The sequence below is a fragment of the Ursus maritimus genome, unplaced genomic scaffold, assembly GCF_017311325.1.
Source record: "Ursus maritimus isolate PB19 unplaced genomic scaffold, ASM1731132v1 scaffold_4, whole genome shotgun sequence".
In the NCBI taxonomy this organism is placed as follows: domain Eukaryota; kingdom Metazoa; phylum Chordata; class Mammalia; order Carnivora; family Ursidae; genus Ursus; species Ursus maritimus.
Window position 1 is genome coordinate 85,367,737 of NW_024426552.1, and position 16,404 is coordinate 85,384,140.

Genomic DNA, 16,404 nt, shown 5'->3' on the forward strand with positions numbered 1-16,404 from the left:
CCTAACATGGGGCTTGAACTCATGACCCTGAGATCAAGACCCTAGCTGAGATCAAGAGTCGGATGCTTAACTGGCTGAGCCACCTAGGTACCCCACTGCTTTGATTTTAAATACCACAGTAATGCTGGGCAAATGACCCAGTTTTCTCTTTACCAGAGCTGCGTTATCTGTAAAACAAACGAGTTGAACAGCATCTTTAATCAGCATCACATCTAATTTTGTGTTCCTGTTTTGATACATTATTATTATTGGTTTTTCTGAGCTGCCTTGGAAACAAGTACATTATACGTAGCCTTATTTCTTCTTTTTTTTTTTTTTTTTAAAGATTTTATTTATTTATTTGACAGAGAGGGAGACAGCCAGTGAGAGAGGGAACACAAGCAGGGAGAGTGGGAGAGGAAGAAGCAGGCTCCCAGCAGAGGAGCCCAATGTGGGGCTTGATCCCAGAACGCTGGGATCACGCCCTGAGCCGAAGGCAGACGCTTAACGACTGCGCCACCCAGGCACCCCCGTAGCCTTATTTCTAGGAGAGGATTAGTTTTGAGTTCTCAGCTGACTCACATCAGTGAGTCTTTCATCAGTGGTGGACTTGAGTTATGTGATGAGATCAAATCAAGATTCTCACAAGTTCCTTCAATATTGTGTCCTAATTTTTAAATGAAGGTAATGTAAAACTTTGAGTATTTCTCATTAATTAATACCTTTCTCTACTCCACTGTCATCCTACTTTAACTGAGATTATGTCAAAGAATCCTTACACGATTACTTTGTTGGTTGCTTTCCTCATGGCACTTGAACAGACTTACATATGGCCTGTATTTTTTCACACAGCCAGTCCTTCTGGGGGTTGCAGATATCAGATAGAGCTGGGAACACTACCAGTAAATGGGAATTTTTTTTTCCCCCTAAAACATTGTTAAACTGTATGGGAGGGAAAAACTGTCAGAATCTGAGTACTTTGAAGGGTCAAATTATTATTATTATTATTATTTTTGCTAGAAACTGTAGTTGCTGATAAAGGAAGAAAGAATCAGAGACTGGTCAGTTTTCAATTTTAGTGACCTAGTGACTTTTGAGCCCTGGATTTTGGTATGCAGACAAGGCACCCTGCTATGAACATTTCTTAACAGCAGCATGGTCCATTTGTCTGAGTTTTCTCTTCTTTTGACTCATTTTGCCTAGTTTTAAGGAATTGAGGGCTATACCCTACTGAAAGTGTCAACCCCTTTGACGCTACACTTCGTTTTTCCTCTTCTGAATTCTTGAATGCTGTTCTGTCAACCCCCTGCCCCTCAAAAAGAATATTCAATTATTTTTTAAAAATCTGCCTTGCTGCAAGTTTTTTTCCCCCAATTTCTGAAGGAAATGAATAGTCAGGCACATTTGGCTCTCGGTCACCTGCATTCTCATTTCCTGAAAGTAGCCTTTGCGACACTAACTCCTAGTCTGATGTTTACCCTTGCAATGGCAGAGAAAAAAAGTGAGAGACAAAAATGGGACTTTCTGGTTTAACTTTAGTTATGAGGTAGATTGTGTGGTGCTATATGTCTCATGTTCTCAAAGTAGATAATCAAAGATGATAGAAGTACATACATTCCTACTTGAAGATTTACCTACATTGGCATTTCCTCACTTACTTAGAATAATTTTAGAGCAGAAGTTGGCATACTGTTTCTTCTGTAAAGGGTCAGGTAGTAAGTATTTTAGGTAACCACTCAAGTCAGCTTGTTTGTGGTACCATAGTATGTAAATGAATGGACAATAACATTTACTTAAACTAGATAGACACTGACATTTGAAGTTCATATGATCTTTACATTCTTCTCCCTCCTCAACCATTTAAGAATGTAAAAACTGGTCTTGTGGATTGTGCAAAAAGGTTGGATTTGGTCCATTGGGCATAGTTTTTAGAAGAATGATGATAAGTTTCAATTGCTGTGTTGTACTATTTAAGTAAGTAATTATAGAATTAGTAGAATATGAAAGTCACAAAATAAGCTTTCAGATCTAAGAAACCTGTTATCAGCATATTACCTAGCCATCGTAAGCCTTAGTTTTCTTTTTTTTTTAAATAAGCCTTAGTTTTCTTATATATAAAATGAGAATAATGTAAGTATTGCAAATTATAGTCTTTATTATGAACAAAACCCACCCTGGCTATTATAAGCAGAGTAGGGAATTATTAAAGAATATTACATAGTTTCCAGAGTCAGTGGGGAAATGCTAGAGATACAGACTTAAGCCCAAGCTTCTGGGAACATTTCTAAAGCAGAGCTAGTTTGAGAAAGTCACTGATGCCGAGCAGTAAATGCTAGATACTCAACTTGATTACAGGTGCTGTTACTGTTGGCTCTGGCGCTTTTTCAGTGATAGGAGCTCTTATGTTGTAACCAATTGGAAATGGTTGGTTTGCTGCTGCCACCGTCAAAAACCAACTATGTCTGTTGCTTTGGTCATGAGCAAAAATGGAGGTTCTACTCATTGCCTACTTCCATGTCAGAGCTTCTTGGAGGTTTATATTTTAGAAATAGAATAGTATACTGTGTCTCTTTGGGAATTTTAAATTCTAATTTTTATATTAGAAATAGTATGAGTAAGTTGGAAATTACATTACTTTATTAGGTGGTAGATCATAAAATGTAGTGGAAATATCCACAAATTAAAAGTTTAAATTTTTAGTAGTGATTAATATGATGGATGTCCACAACAGTAAACACGTAATAGTCCCCCATTAGCATGTGTACCTCCAGTTGTACTTAAACTTCAAACAACTATACAAGTTCTTTCCTAAAAACTATAATTTATGAAAGGTTTGTTTTCTAAGTTGGTGTGTGTGTTGGTTATTTAGAGTCTATGACCTATTCTCCCTTCAAGACCAGAAGGTTATAAACAATGGACTTCTTTCCAGTGTAGCCAGTATAAGGTTGTTTACAAAAACCAGTGTCTGTTTCATGGAGATAAGTTCTTTGACGATGGAAAGATCCTGAGTGTTATCCGCTTGCTGCTACTAGGGGGCTTTTGTCCACTGTGAAATAATGTACTTGGTGTGGAGGTGAGAGGGACTCAGTTACTGCTTATGGTAGATTGTATTATTTAAAAGTATTTGCTTCTCTTTTTTAGTGGGCTTCTCTCTGCAGACTTCCTACCTGTGGGGGGAGTACTTCTTCGCATTGACACCAGGCTTGGCCATGGGACTTGCTTTGGTTAATGGAAGATGAGAAGTGATGTATGTTGTGTCTAAGCAGAAGCTTTCGGAGCCATTTTGTGAATTGATTTTTGTTTATTTTCCTCTGCTGCAAGAAAAACAGGTGCCAGATAAAGGCTCATTCTTTTGCCAGGATCCCAGAATGAAGAAGATACTGTAGCCAACCCAAAGCCAACAACAAAAATGAGAAACACATTTTTGTTCTTGTAAAACAGTTCTCACAGTGCTGCCTGTTGAACTCAAGACCCATTAAGGGTTAAAACTATTTTGGTAACAATATTTCGGTGCCTTATTTACTGTCTTTTGACCTTGCATTATGGTTAAGTGATAGTGGGAGAAGGTGCTGGTGCCTTAGGAAAAATCAGCGCCGTTGCTTCAGACTGTGTTCTTTATCACCACATTTTTATAGTTAAAAAAAAAGTTTTACTTACTGTCTTCGATGAAGCAATAAAAGTTATTAATTGAAAAAAATCTTAATTCTGCGTTGTTTTTTACAAGTCTTTCTGATGAAACAGGAAAAGTTAGAAGGACTTCTGGGTGCTGAAGTATGATTGTCACAGGAAAGTACTTGTGCAATTATTTGAGTTATGGACTGAACTAGTCTCTGATGAAATATCACTTTCACTTGAAATAGTGATTCACTAACGTTATTCTAATGTAGCATTTGACAGACGTTTTCTCAAGTGAACAAAGTGAGCCTTTTACATCGAGGAAAAACAACTGGCAGTATTTGTTGCTAGTGATAAAATCTGAAATTTCAAGTGAAAATTAGAATTTTGGAAAGTTGTCAGATAATGTAAGCTTGCCGGTTTCCAGGTAGTTAAGCTTTTTCTGATGAGCTTGGTAATGATAGTCATGAATGTAATTAAAATTTTTTTTGGTGCTATATAATGAAATATCAACATTTGGGAGATTACCTAACTCAGTGGACCAATATTTATGATTGATGAATGATGTTACAGAATTATGCACGAGTAAAAAATCCATTCATATTGCCAAACCGATGGATTTTAACAAATATGAAAAGTTCATTGATAGGGTTTAAGATTCCACACTTCAATGAATTTTCAAGACACTGTCTCTTGTTGAGTTTTGGTATAGAATCAAATAGTATTCATAATTATTTGAAAAAGCCATGAAATCTTCCTTTTCCAACTGCATATCTTTTGAGAGTGAGGTTGGATTTTCTTCATATAGTTCAATCAAAATGACACATTGCCGCTAATTGGGTGCAGAAGCAGGTAGGATGACCCAGTATCTTCTCTTAAGGCAGACCTTAAAGAGATTTGTAAAAACGTATACTTTTTTTTAGAATTTTATTACTTTATTCTTTTGGAAAATGTAGTTGATTTTAAAATAAGAAATTTACATTAATATGTAACTGGCTTATTTTTAAAATGAATTAATAAATATAAATACACATTTTAAAAATTCTTCCTTTTAATTTCTAATATAGTATATGTAGCTATAATTCATATTAACCAAAGTTTTTTGAGATCCTCAATTTTTAAGAGTATAAAGGGGTTATAGGCCCAAAATGTTTAAGAACTGTTGTAAATGATTACGATTTTTAGGGGTTCTTTGTTATATCATAACCTAGAGGGAGATAGCACATTGGCAGTAAGATAAGTCGGTCTTCTTGAGAAATACAAGTTGGTACTATTTGTTGACCCTCTGTTTTGTTATTATGACTTATTTTTTGTGAGGCCATGAAGTAGGCATTGAGTTTGCTGAGGAAGGATTTTGACTGACTTCCAAAATATGGATTATTGCGTCTTGCATGATTCCACATGACTATGTAAGTCTCCTTTACAACAGGGACTTTTGGTGAGCCTTCACATGGGACAGAAATATTTTCACACTTGGTCAGTCCATGCATCCATACTTCTCTTCCTTAAATTATTCTGCATACCTCTTTCATGTAAGGACCTGACCTGGAAGTCTAGCCATATTAATACTCCCCATTTAAGAATTGGTATGAATCTCACTGTTTCCTTTTCTCGATAATGCAGAATATGAGATGTATTACTCAGTGGGCTGCTTTCTTTTTTTTAACTTAACACCTACTTCAGATGGGACTGGAGTACGGTTGAAAGAATCCGTTTCTGGGTGATAACTAGCATGTAATGCAGAGTCATGTGTAATCCGGGCTCGTATTTTTTCTCTCTCAATTAATTAGCTAATCATTGAGAATGAGAATCTCCTATGTAGTAGATAGGCCTTGTCTGAGGAAGAAATAGCAGTGCATGAGGAGTAGGCACACTGAGAATGTGAACCATCTGCTTATGCTTCATAAGCATCCCGACTCTTGTTCTGTGTACACTACAACCACTTGATGATGGAGTATTTCTGTCACGTCAGCTTTGACTTTGGATCAGATGATAGTTACTGCTGGCAGCTCAAGTTTCATAGTTACCTGTGGTTAGATCTTCATTCTCTACCAGTATAAAAAGTACAAGAAATATTTTCAAAAGACAATCTTGGTTTGGTGAAGAAGATATGGTTTTGCCCTAGAAATTCTTAGCGGTTTCTGCTCCAGCTCTCCTAGAGGGGCTTGTTAATAGCTCCTTGTGGCACTGATCTGTTGACACTTTGTGCACCATTGCAATGAGAGTTCATTATGGCCACGTGGCATAGCTACTTGTACTTGCATCCTGGATTGGCTAGAGAATTTTTCTGTTCCTCTGGGCCATGCTTAAAACTGCTGGATTTCAGATCGCTCAGTAAATAGAGACGTGCATGTATATTGGTAAATGTTGTTTCCAGTGAGGCCCACCAAGCTTTCTGCTTCTTTCTTTGTCGTAGGAAGTATAGGGTTTTCATTTTGATGGGCATATTCTGACTTGCCACGCTGCATTGGCTCCTAGAACTAAGTAGTGGTAGCAGGACCCTATTTTTTCTTGGGACTTTTTTTATTGGTCTTTTGGCATACGTGTCTTATTAAGACATCTAGAGTACTGCTATTTCACAGGGTCTCACTGACTTGATTTTATCAATGTAGTGGACCAGTGTGATGTGCAGTGGGGTGGTGAAACAAGGTCATGTGAAAGCTAGAAGCTCAACTTTGCTTGAGGCAGTATAGTTAATATGTACTACTGTCCCACCCAAATGAAAGCAAATTGCTTCTGAAGTTCTGTTTGTAGAAATAGAGAAACCATTTGTCAGAACTATAGCTGCATATCTGGTACTGTGCTAGAGATCAAATTTGGATTACCAGCTGTGCTTGTAGTCGTTAAGTTTAGAGTACAGTTATTCTGTATGAACAGTTGTGTGTTCCGCATCAGCCAAACAGTTGTATTAGATGAATATCTGCCAGGGCTTGCAGCCCTTGCATCTTGTAATTCTTTGATAACTCCACCAGGAATGCAGTATTTTGTTTGGGAGGTGGTGCTCCCAGGGGTTTATGTCTGAACTTTTGGATCCATTATTACCGCACTGTCCCACCTGCCATGGCGGCATTATGGGATTTTGTCAGTTGGTAGTCAGCCGGGACTACCCTTTTCAGTTACATTTTCAGCACCTGAGGAAATAACTTAAGGTGGGGGGATTGCTCTGCTCTCTGATAAATGGCTTTGGGCCGAAACTTGATATATTAGTTGAATACTATAATCTCTTATTCTGACACATACTTCACAGTGGTGCTATCTAAGAGGTCCTCAGGGATTGAAGTTAGATTTTTACACTCCCAGAAAGGTCAGGGTATTTCCCTTTCCCAAGTGCATGGTTACCCTGATAAGTGGCTGTTGTTCTTTTGTGGGAAGCCAAGAGGAAAACAACAGTATTTGTGTTTGAAGGGTGCTTTGCCTTACCTTCATTCTAGAGGTGTGGGGTGTAGGAACTTTGAGAGGCTGTGATTTTCTGTTTTGGTGGCTTATGTCCCCTCTGTCAGCCTCTCTGTGCCATACCTAGAGTTAGTTACTTGTGTAGGTTGGGGATCAGCAAACTTTTTCTGTGGGTGCCCACATATGAAGTGTTCGAGTTTGTGTGCTGTAGTCTCTAAAAAAACTCCCCAACCCAGCCATCGTAGTGCTAAAGCAGCCATAGATAATACATAAATGGGCATGTCTGCGTTTGCATAAAACTTTATTTTCAAAAACACGGTGGGTCATATTTAGACTGTGGGCTGTAATTTCTCTGCCTCTAGTACAGATCTTACAGGATAATGGTGGGATGTCCTAATATTATGATTTTAGGGACTTTCCGCAATTCTCGCAGACAAACCAGTTTGATAACCACTAGGTTCCTGTTTCTTTAACCTTGTTTGGTTCCACTTGATGTTATAATTAAGCAATCAACAAAATCACACTGCATTTTGGTCACGACAGCTCGAGAGCAGGGATTGGCAAGCTACAGCCTACAAGCCAAACGTGGCCTGCACTTGTTTTTGTTGACCCACAAGCTAAAAATGTTTTTCACATTTTTAATAGATTGAAAATGATAATCTATAAGTGAAATTATATGAAATTCAAATTTTCATGTACTATGTAAGGATTTCCTGGCACACAGCCACATTAGCTTGTTTACGTATATAGTTTATGGCTGCTCTTGCTTCACAGCAACAGAGTTGGGTAGTTGAGACAGACACCTTATGGCCTTAAAATAATGTCTGGTCTGGCCCTTTATCGAAAAAACATTTGCTGATCCCTGCTCTGAGATAGGAGAAAAATTCTTTTGTTTCACACTAACTGCCTTGTTCTCTGTCAGTGCCTTGACTCAACAATTACACTGTGAATATGTTGCTTTCTGTTTTTGAACTCCAGTTAGAAGCAGTGTCGACCTTGTGTGTCGACCTCAGGTCTTTCATAGCTCTCCACTACTCTGTCTCCACTTGGTCCCCAAAGCCTTGTTTTAAAGGCACTTTATTACAGATGACTGCAGTTGGTAATTTAATTTTGCCATAGTCTGAATAAACTATCAGAGGCCCATCTTATAGGATTGTTTCCTTATTGCATTCAGACCCAACTAGATTAGGTAACATTCTCAGATTCCCATTACCTTGAAGGTTTGCTCATCGCCTCAGTGATTTCAGAATTTAATGATATAAATAATATTAGCCAATATTTTATTCAACTTTTACCATGTGCATACACTGAGCTAAGCACTTTTCACACATAAGTGCTTAGTATAGTGCCTGCCACATCACAAGTATTCACAAAAGATTAGCTGACATTTATTTTTTCATTTAGAAATAAATGCCCCTCCCTCCATACTTCATATATTATAAAAAACCAAAAAATGTCATTGGCCACTAAAATTTTAAAAATCACATTAAAGGTAAATTGGAGGGAATGGCATAAATTAATAGTTTTTGTTTATAATTCTGCTTTTTAAGAAGTTTGTAGATGAGTACAGTAGATTTTCATTATTTGCAGTAGTTAATGTTTATGAAGTTGTTGTGAACACTGAATTAGCACCGAAATGAACCACTGCTCCTAGGGGAAATGCAGGATTAGGTTCCTGTGAGCCTCTGGTCAGAACATTTTCATCAGCTGATCAATAATAACCTTGTTTTGTGTGTTTCTGTTTAAAGACCTCTTATTTTATATGTATTGTTGATTCATTAATGTTGCCTTCATGGCCAACAGCATTATAACTCCATGAATGGAACCCATCTATCACACATTTTCTCCATGAGGCATGTCACACAGCCAGGAACTTTAAAGGACAAAACTTTAGCACTATGCTTGGTGCTGAAAAAATAGTAAATAGTAAAATCACCAGCAAAAAAGGACAAAATACAGAAATTTGGCACTAAATGTACCACACAAAGGACGTTTGTTTATAGAATGAGAGCTGAAACAAGAAAGCAGAATGCTGTGTTATTTGCTGGGTATGTGCACAGTAAGCAGCTCTGGTTTCTTGCTGTTCTGTAGAAGTCTAAAGATTGCAAAGGCACTACAAATATTAATTTTGTGGTCACATAAATTTTAGCAAGTAGGAAGATTTCACAAATATGAGAGCCGTGAATAATGAGGATTGACACTGTCTCCCCAGATGCCACAATTTTTCATTTTAATTTATCCTTTATTTGTGTTTTAATTCTTTCACTTTTTAAATTTATTTTTAAATTGTGTTAAAATACATATAACCTAATAGTTGTGTTAACTGTATTCACATGGTTGTACAACCAATCTCCAGAACTCTTTACCTTTGTACTCATTAAACAACTCCCTCTTTCCCTCTCCCTTCATATCCTGGCAACTACCATTCTACTTTTGGTGACTTTGAGTACACAGGATACCTCATGCAAGTGGCATTATAGTATTTGTCTATGACTGGCATCTTTCACTTAGCATTATACCCTCAAGGTTTATCTATGTTGTAGCATGTGTCCGTTTCCTTTTTAGGGCTGAATAATATTCCACGATAGGTATAGACCACATTTTGTTTATCCGTTCATCCTCTGATGGACATTTGGGTTGCTTCCAACATTTGGCTATTGTGAACAATGCTTCTATGAACACAGATGTGCAAATTCCTCTTCGAGACCCTGATTTTTTTCCGACAGTGGTTTATCTTTTATATGTCACATAGATATTACAAAAATGAATGTGTTGACTAAGTAGAACAGATGTATATTGTGAAGCAACAGGTAAAAATTGTCAGTTTGGGATGCCTGGGTGGCTCAGTTGGTTAGGCGTCCGACTCTTGATTTTAGCTCAGTTCATGATGTCAGGGTTGTAAGAGGGAGCCTGTGCCTGGCTAGTGCTGGGTGTGAAGCCTGCTTAAGATTCTCTCTCTCCCTCTGTCCCTCCCCTTCTCTCTCTTTCTCTCTCTCTCTGTCTCAAAAAAAAAAAAAGGCTGACAGTTTGACCTCATCTCATACACCAGAGATAGTTGTTAGTTATAGTTTGGTGAGTATTCTATCATACGTACACAATTCGAATGTATGTATAAAGTATGTAGAAACTATTTAACATGGCTTATTTACATTTACAGTTTAGTAGAATTTCGTATTAGTTGGGATCCTGTGCATACTGTTCTATATATTGTGGATATTTCACATAAATGTGTGTGTGTGTGTGTCTTACGCACTATCTAGTACTCTAATTTCTGTTGTACCATACTTTTTAAAAATCAGATATAAAATTTCAAAGTAATACATACATGTGGTAGAAAAGCTCCAGACAGTGCAGAATGATTTGAAGAAAGCTAAGAGTATCTTTTCTTCCTTTATTTTTCCTTATTCCCTCCCAGTCTTATTTCCTAGAGGCAGGCTTTGTTTGCTGTAGTAACTTTAAATGATAAATTATACTTAAGATTCTTATTTCTTGATCTGTTAACCATAAGGCACATCTAATATGAAAGTTTTGAGGAAATTAGTGGATTTATTCTTCTGTACTTCCTCTTTCCAACTTTTAAAATATTACTACAGAGTACAAATTAGACTTTGCAACTACTTAGTTCTGTTACCTCTTTTTGCTATAGGATGTTTTTAGAAACTGAAAAAGAATTAGCAATTTTTGTGTGTAATATATATGAGAAAGGAATAGACCACTGTTATTACACTTCTATTCAAGGAGAATCTCCCACTGTCAGTGAAAAGAGTATCCTCTTTTGTTTTCTCATATAAGAAAAATTTAAATTTTTCAGTTTCTAAAAAGTCTTTATTTTGACTTTTGACGGCAAATCTGACTAGTGAGAGCAGTGCTTTGCAGCAGCCCTTTATGTCATGTGTATAAAAACTGGTACTCTTTGGGGGGTGCAGCTGCTTGCAGCAGAGGTCTCTGGTAACCTGTTTATTTGTAGCATACATGGTGGGGCAGCTCTGGGTTATAGGAATCTACTTTCAACATTTTTTTTCCTGCTCTGCTGTCTTCTAGCATCCAGTATTTCTGATGAGAAGATGAATGTTAGTTTCTTGTTTCTCTTTGGCAGCTTTCTTGGTATTCTGGAATTTTACTAGCATGAGTCTGTCTAGTCATGGGTCTTTTTTCATTTGTTATGTTGTTTTTGTTTTGTTGAATCTTTTCACTTTGATGACTGAATCTTTATTTCTTGGAAAGTTTACCATTTCTCCCGACCCCCCCCCCTTTGAAAATCAATTTCCTTCCACCTCTGTTCTCCACTTTTGGATGCTTTGTGTAAGTGAATCTTGGACCCCCTAAGATCTTAATTCGTATTTAAATTTTTTTTACAGCTTTTACTTTTTTGTTTGTAGGGGTTTTGTCTTGCTTTTTTTCTTTCTTTCCCTTTCTTTCTTTCTTTCTTTCTTTCTTTCTTTCTTTCTTTCTTTCTTTCGTCTTTTCTCCTCTTCTTTCTTTGTTTTGTTTAGTTTGCTTTGCTTTACTTTGCTTTACCTTGGAAGGAAGGTAAATCGCCACAACTTATAAATAGCGTGGTGGTAAATCATGCCCATTTTGTCCTGGATTTCTGTTTTTTCTGTTAACAGTTCTGTTTATTTAGTTCCGTTTCATGCTGTTAGATTTCTCGACATGTTTCGTGGGTCTTGGTTAGTACTGGCAGTTGAAGTGTGCCTGCTGCAGTGTGTACTTCTCCAGCCGTCTGTCTTGAATGGTAGTTTTGGTGTGGTAGGTTCTGTGGAGGTGGTTTAGGTGTGGACCGGCAGACCGGGCCTCCTTCCAGGACTGGGGGGGGGGGGTGTGGGGTATCACTTCGATGATGGTGTCTTTAAATACTGCAGGTGGGTGTGCTTTGATAGATTTCACTTGGCTGGCTTTAAGAATTGATCCCTTTCTCTTTCTTCACCTGCTTCCACCAACCCCCTCCATTTCCCTTTTTGTCTTAGAGGTCTGATGTTCCTGCCATCTTGCTGCTCTGCTTTTCTCTCAAGCCTGGCTGCTCTCACAGAAAGACTAACTTAGGCAGAAATGCCTACTTCATAGAGATCACTTCTTTGGCTTTATCCCAAAGGCCACAAGCTGCTACCACCATGTCTCTGATCCCAGGTCGGAGGAAGAGGGGTCATCTGTCCATAGGAAGGTAGTGCAGCATCCTGATGAAACATCTGCGTTGTGTCCTCCTCCTTGTAGTTGTGACCAGTTTGATTATAACTTGGAACTTCTCTGGCATGTCCTTGAAAAGATTTTGGTGTCTTATATATATGCTTTCCTCTTTTTCTTCCTGTTAATCCAAGTCTTTCCTACTTTCTCTCTGCCCAGGTTTCCTGAAAATTTATGATTGTTCGATAACTTCTTGTTTTGCCACAGTGCTATCATTTCATTTTAATTTAAATCTTTTTCCTGTTGTTTCAGGGGGACCTTGGGAAGGAGGAGAGAAAGAGAGATAAATTTATTTAGTCTGCTACCTTGAGCTATAAATGACTAATTTGTGACTGATTTTAAAAGGTAGATAAGTTCTCAAACACATTTTTCTTCTTTTGTGCCTTAGAAGAATTATTAAATCATCTTTTTTTTTCTCCTAGTAACAAAGAACATTTGAATTTTCAGTCTGTGCCATAATGCTCACTGCTGTTCCCTGGGCGTGTGGCTTCTTGTAGAAGAAAGCAGCATAACCGTAGTGACATTGTTGCTCGTCACCTTCCGAGTGTGGTTTTTGGTTTTTGGGTTGTTTGTTTGTTTTACATAAAGTTGTATGTGTGAGTGAAGTCCTCTTTTTTTAAGAGACAGTATATATTGGATAGTATTTATTTAATCACTCATGGAAATGGTCAGAAAACTGATACAATTGGGTTGTTACCTCTAGTGAAGCATAGCAAAGTAGAGAAACATTTTTGAAAATGATTTAGTAAAAGCCTGGGGGAAGAGAGTGAAAGAACAGCTAACTCATTTTTGTTCTTTACCATCTTATATGGATGTGTAGTGTAGTTTTTAGCATAAACTTTGCTGGAGGCGGAGAAACATGGTACTTATCTCCCACATACCTTTTTACTTACCACCTTGTAAACCTTGTTTGATTTTTGTTGTGTTTTGCTTTTGTAATGTCTTGAGGATATTAGGTGAAGGGTTTTACTGCCTAAATGCATTTAAACATTAGGCCTTTGAAAAATTGAGAAGATAGGTCAATGCATACAGCTGTAATAAAGACAGTGCTTATGTCTGTGGCTTTCAGACTTTTTTGATCTGTAGTCCACAGTAAGACGTGCGTTTACATTGCAGCCTTGTACATGTGTGTATATGACAATGAAATTAAGAGTTTCATGGAACAGTATTTGCCCTTCACGTGATACACTTACATTGCCTACTTCATTAGCACAGAGGGTACGGTCCACTAACTTTATTTCATGATCCACTAATAGGTTGTGAACTGCAGTTCGAAAACCCCTGGTTTAGATCCTCATCTATTAGAATAGTGGGAGAACGGAGGGATTTGAATTCAGGAGACCTAGGTAGTTCTAGCTTTATGGTCTTGGGTAATTTCCTTCTTGGAGTCTGTTTTTGCAAGTGTAAAATGGGAATAATAATATCTAGTTAGCTTGATTATGAGGTTTAAAAATAAATGCAAAGTGCTTAGCAGTGCTAGGGATAATAGTAGATATTTAAAAATCAGAAAGTTTTTATTATCTTTGTTATTTTTACTATATATACCACCTGTCATGTTGAGTAGGCACTGAGATTCAAACATTCTTGCCTTTCGGGAGGTAGATAACATTTTATTAATACAGAGACACAGACATAACTGCCTTACTGGTGAGAAGAATGTTAGAATATGTAAGAGGCATAGTAACCTAATGGAGGAAATTAGAGTTGGGCAAGTACAGGTGTGCCTTTATTTTTAAAGTTTCAAGGAACAGGGTCCCTCAAATTACCTCTAGCTGTATGGGGTTTTACCTTACGGATACATAAAGGAGATCAGGAGAAACAGGATTTAAAGCTGCAGAGATAGCTGTTTCAGAGAATTGCCATTTTGTTTTGGCCATAACTGATTTCATTTTCTGACTTCATGGATAATTGGCACATCTTCTACAATATAATAGAATGAATTCTCATGTGTTTCCTCCAGTAGTGGCAAGACTAGGTCTCCAAGTCCAGTGTTCTGTCATTATAACTCAGTTCCCTCTCTCACTAGGTCACGTTCTGTTCTTCTTTGCTTTATGATTTCTGCTGGAGTGACTGCTGACCTCTGTCACACTCTTGGCTTCTTGACTCTCGGTTTTTTGGTTGTAAGGAACAGAAGTAGACTCCAGATACTGAAGCTAGAAAGAGGAAAGTGGTGGTTCACCAAAGCGAAGAAAAAATGAACAAGAGATCTAGGACATAGGAATCCGTGAGCTGACTTGGCAGTGGTTATATTCAGTTCAAATTATTTTCCTTTTATGGTTTTTCTCTTTACATTCAGATATCTGGGAGGGAGTCTGATTAGCCTAGCTTGAGTTATGTTTCTATCCTTTGGCCAGAGGAGGGGAGGACACTCTGATTTAAATTCCAGCCAAGACTCCGCGGTAGAAGCTATGTGGTTCCTCTAAAGCAGAATTAGAGTGCTGCTCCAGAAGGGAGACTGGGTACTGGCAGCCAAAACCAGCAGATGTCCAGTACGGTGTAACTGTATGTTGTGTTTGTGGAGGGCTGTATGCATTTTACTCAGACTCCAGAAAGACAGAATGGTCCGTAATCATTATCGTGGCGTAGAGTGTGTTAGTGGACATACATCTGGTTTAAAAAGCGAACAGAACCTTGGGACAGTATGTGACTAGGGCTTAGGGCACATATTTTGAAATTATGTGATATGAGAAGAGAAAGATAATCAAGATAATGCTGTCCCTGTGAAATTATATGATCATATTTATCTTATAGAACCCTTAGAGGCATTATAATGGTTAGAGTTAGGGCGAATGGCTATGTGAGGAGATAGAGGCAGCAAGGCCAGTTGGAAAGCTATCAAATTAGTTGAAATCCAGATTTTTAAGGCTCTCTCTGATCATCCCATCTCGTTCTTGGATTTAACTTTCTGCTGTTTGTCCCTTGTCTACTGATCCGTATTTCTAGCCGTATTTGTCTTCTGATCCAGTGGAACCTGTTTGTGCCTAAGAGCCTGTCCCTTGCTTGGAACTCTCTTCTCATTTGTACCGCAGCTCATAATGTCCCTTCCTTGTTTCCTGGCTATTTTTTCTAATCCCATTGCCTGTGGATTTTTTCACTATCAGATTATTCTGTTTTATTTTCTCCATAGCAGTTACTTACCATTTTTCTTTTTTAACTTGTTCTGCTAACAGTGGCAGGGAGGAGGGTTTGGTTGCTAAAGGAGACTCACAGGACCCCAAAACACAGTGCTGATCAGTCTAATTTATTGCTGCAAAAGGATGTATGGTACAGTAAGTGTCTTGAAGTAAGGTGACACATCACAGCCAAAGGTTGCCTCCTAGCAGTGGACCTGCGGAGGTAGTGTGGACTCCAGCTTTTCTTCCCTCTGTACGGTCATACTGGCCTTGTTTTCTCTGCAGACCAGGATCACGGATGTGTGAGAGAAGCGCCGTGAATCCAAGGAGCTCACAGTGGATCTCACCTGGGTCTTCTTATGTCCTGCTGACCACATAGGCCTTTGGCAGAGTCCTCTGGGAGGTCTCAGCAAAACCAGGTGCAAGCCATCCATCTCATTGTTAACAACGAACAGTGCTGACCAGCAGGTACAAACAGCCCAAAATTCATTGGACCCATGGTTTCAGGGCATCATTATTAATCAGTATGTGTTGTGCTTTGACGGGGCATCGGTGTCACGAGGGTACCACTTTTATTTCAGCAGTTTACTCAGGCCAATTACAGGCCTACTGGAGTTTACTATGAGTGCTTTTTGCTTATGTGTTTGTTTTTTTCTCTTCCACTAGAAGGTAAATGGCAGTAGAGTATGAATTCTGTCTGTGTTGGAAGATAGCAGTGTTTTTGTTAACGTGTGTAAGATTTAACAATGGATATTCAGAATGTCCAAAAGTATCTTTCCCATGTAGGTCTTTTTCTTTTTCTTTCTTCTTCTTTCTTCTTTCTTTTTTTCTTCTTTCTTCTTTTCTCTTTCATCTTTTAGGTTTGGAAGGACCAGGTACTTTATGCAGTGTTAAGGTCAGGTCATAGTGAATGTTCCCCTTCTTGTTATTTCTTCATCTTTCTTTGACTCCCTTGTAAGGGTCTTTATGATTAGGCAAATAAGATAGTTTCCCTTTTTTTTGTATTTTGCCATGTGTCTTTTTTTTTTTTTAAGATTTTATTTATTTGAGAGAGAGCATGAGCAGGGGTTGGGGCAGAGGGAGAAGCAAACTCCCCACTGAGCAGGGAGCCTGCTGCAGGGCT

General features: G+C 38.1%; 1 protein-coding gene across 3 annotated transcripts in view; it reads left to right on the forward strand.

Annotated features, from left to right (window-relative positions):
• TBL1XR1 (TBL1X receptor 1) overlaps nt 1-16,404 on the forward strand; it is a 167,093-nt gene that overhangs the window by 32,511 nt on the left and 118,178 nt on the right. The window contains exon 2 of one of the 3 annotated variants that reach the window (XM_040621585.1): nt 15,567-15,749. The exons of 1 other annotated variant lie outside the window; for it this stretch is intronic. The gene's annotated coding sequence lies outside the window, so the exon portion shown is untranslated. Of the gene's footprint in view, nt 1-14,791; nt 15,750-16,404 lie in introns of those variants that run through there. One more of the 3 variants, XM_008705316.2, reaches the window with a different exon arrangement.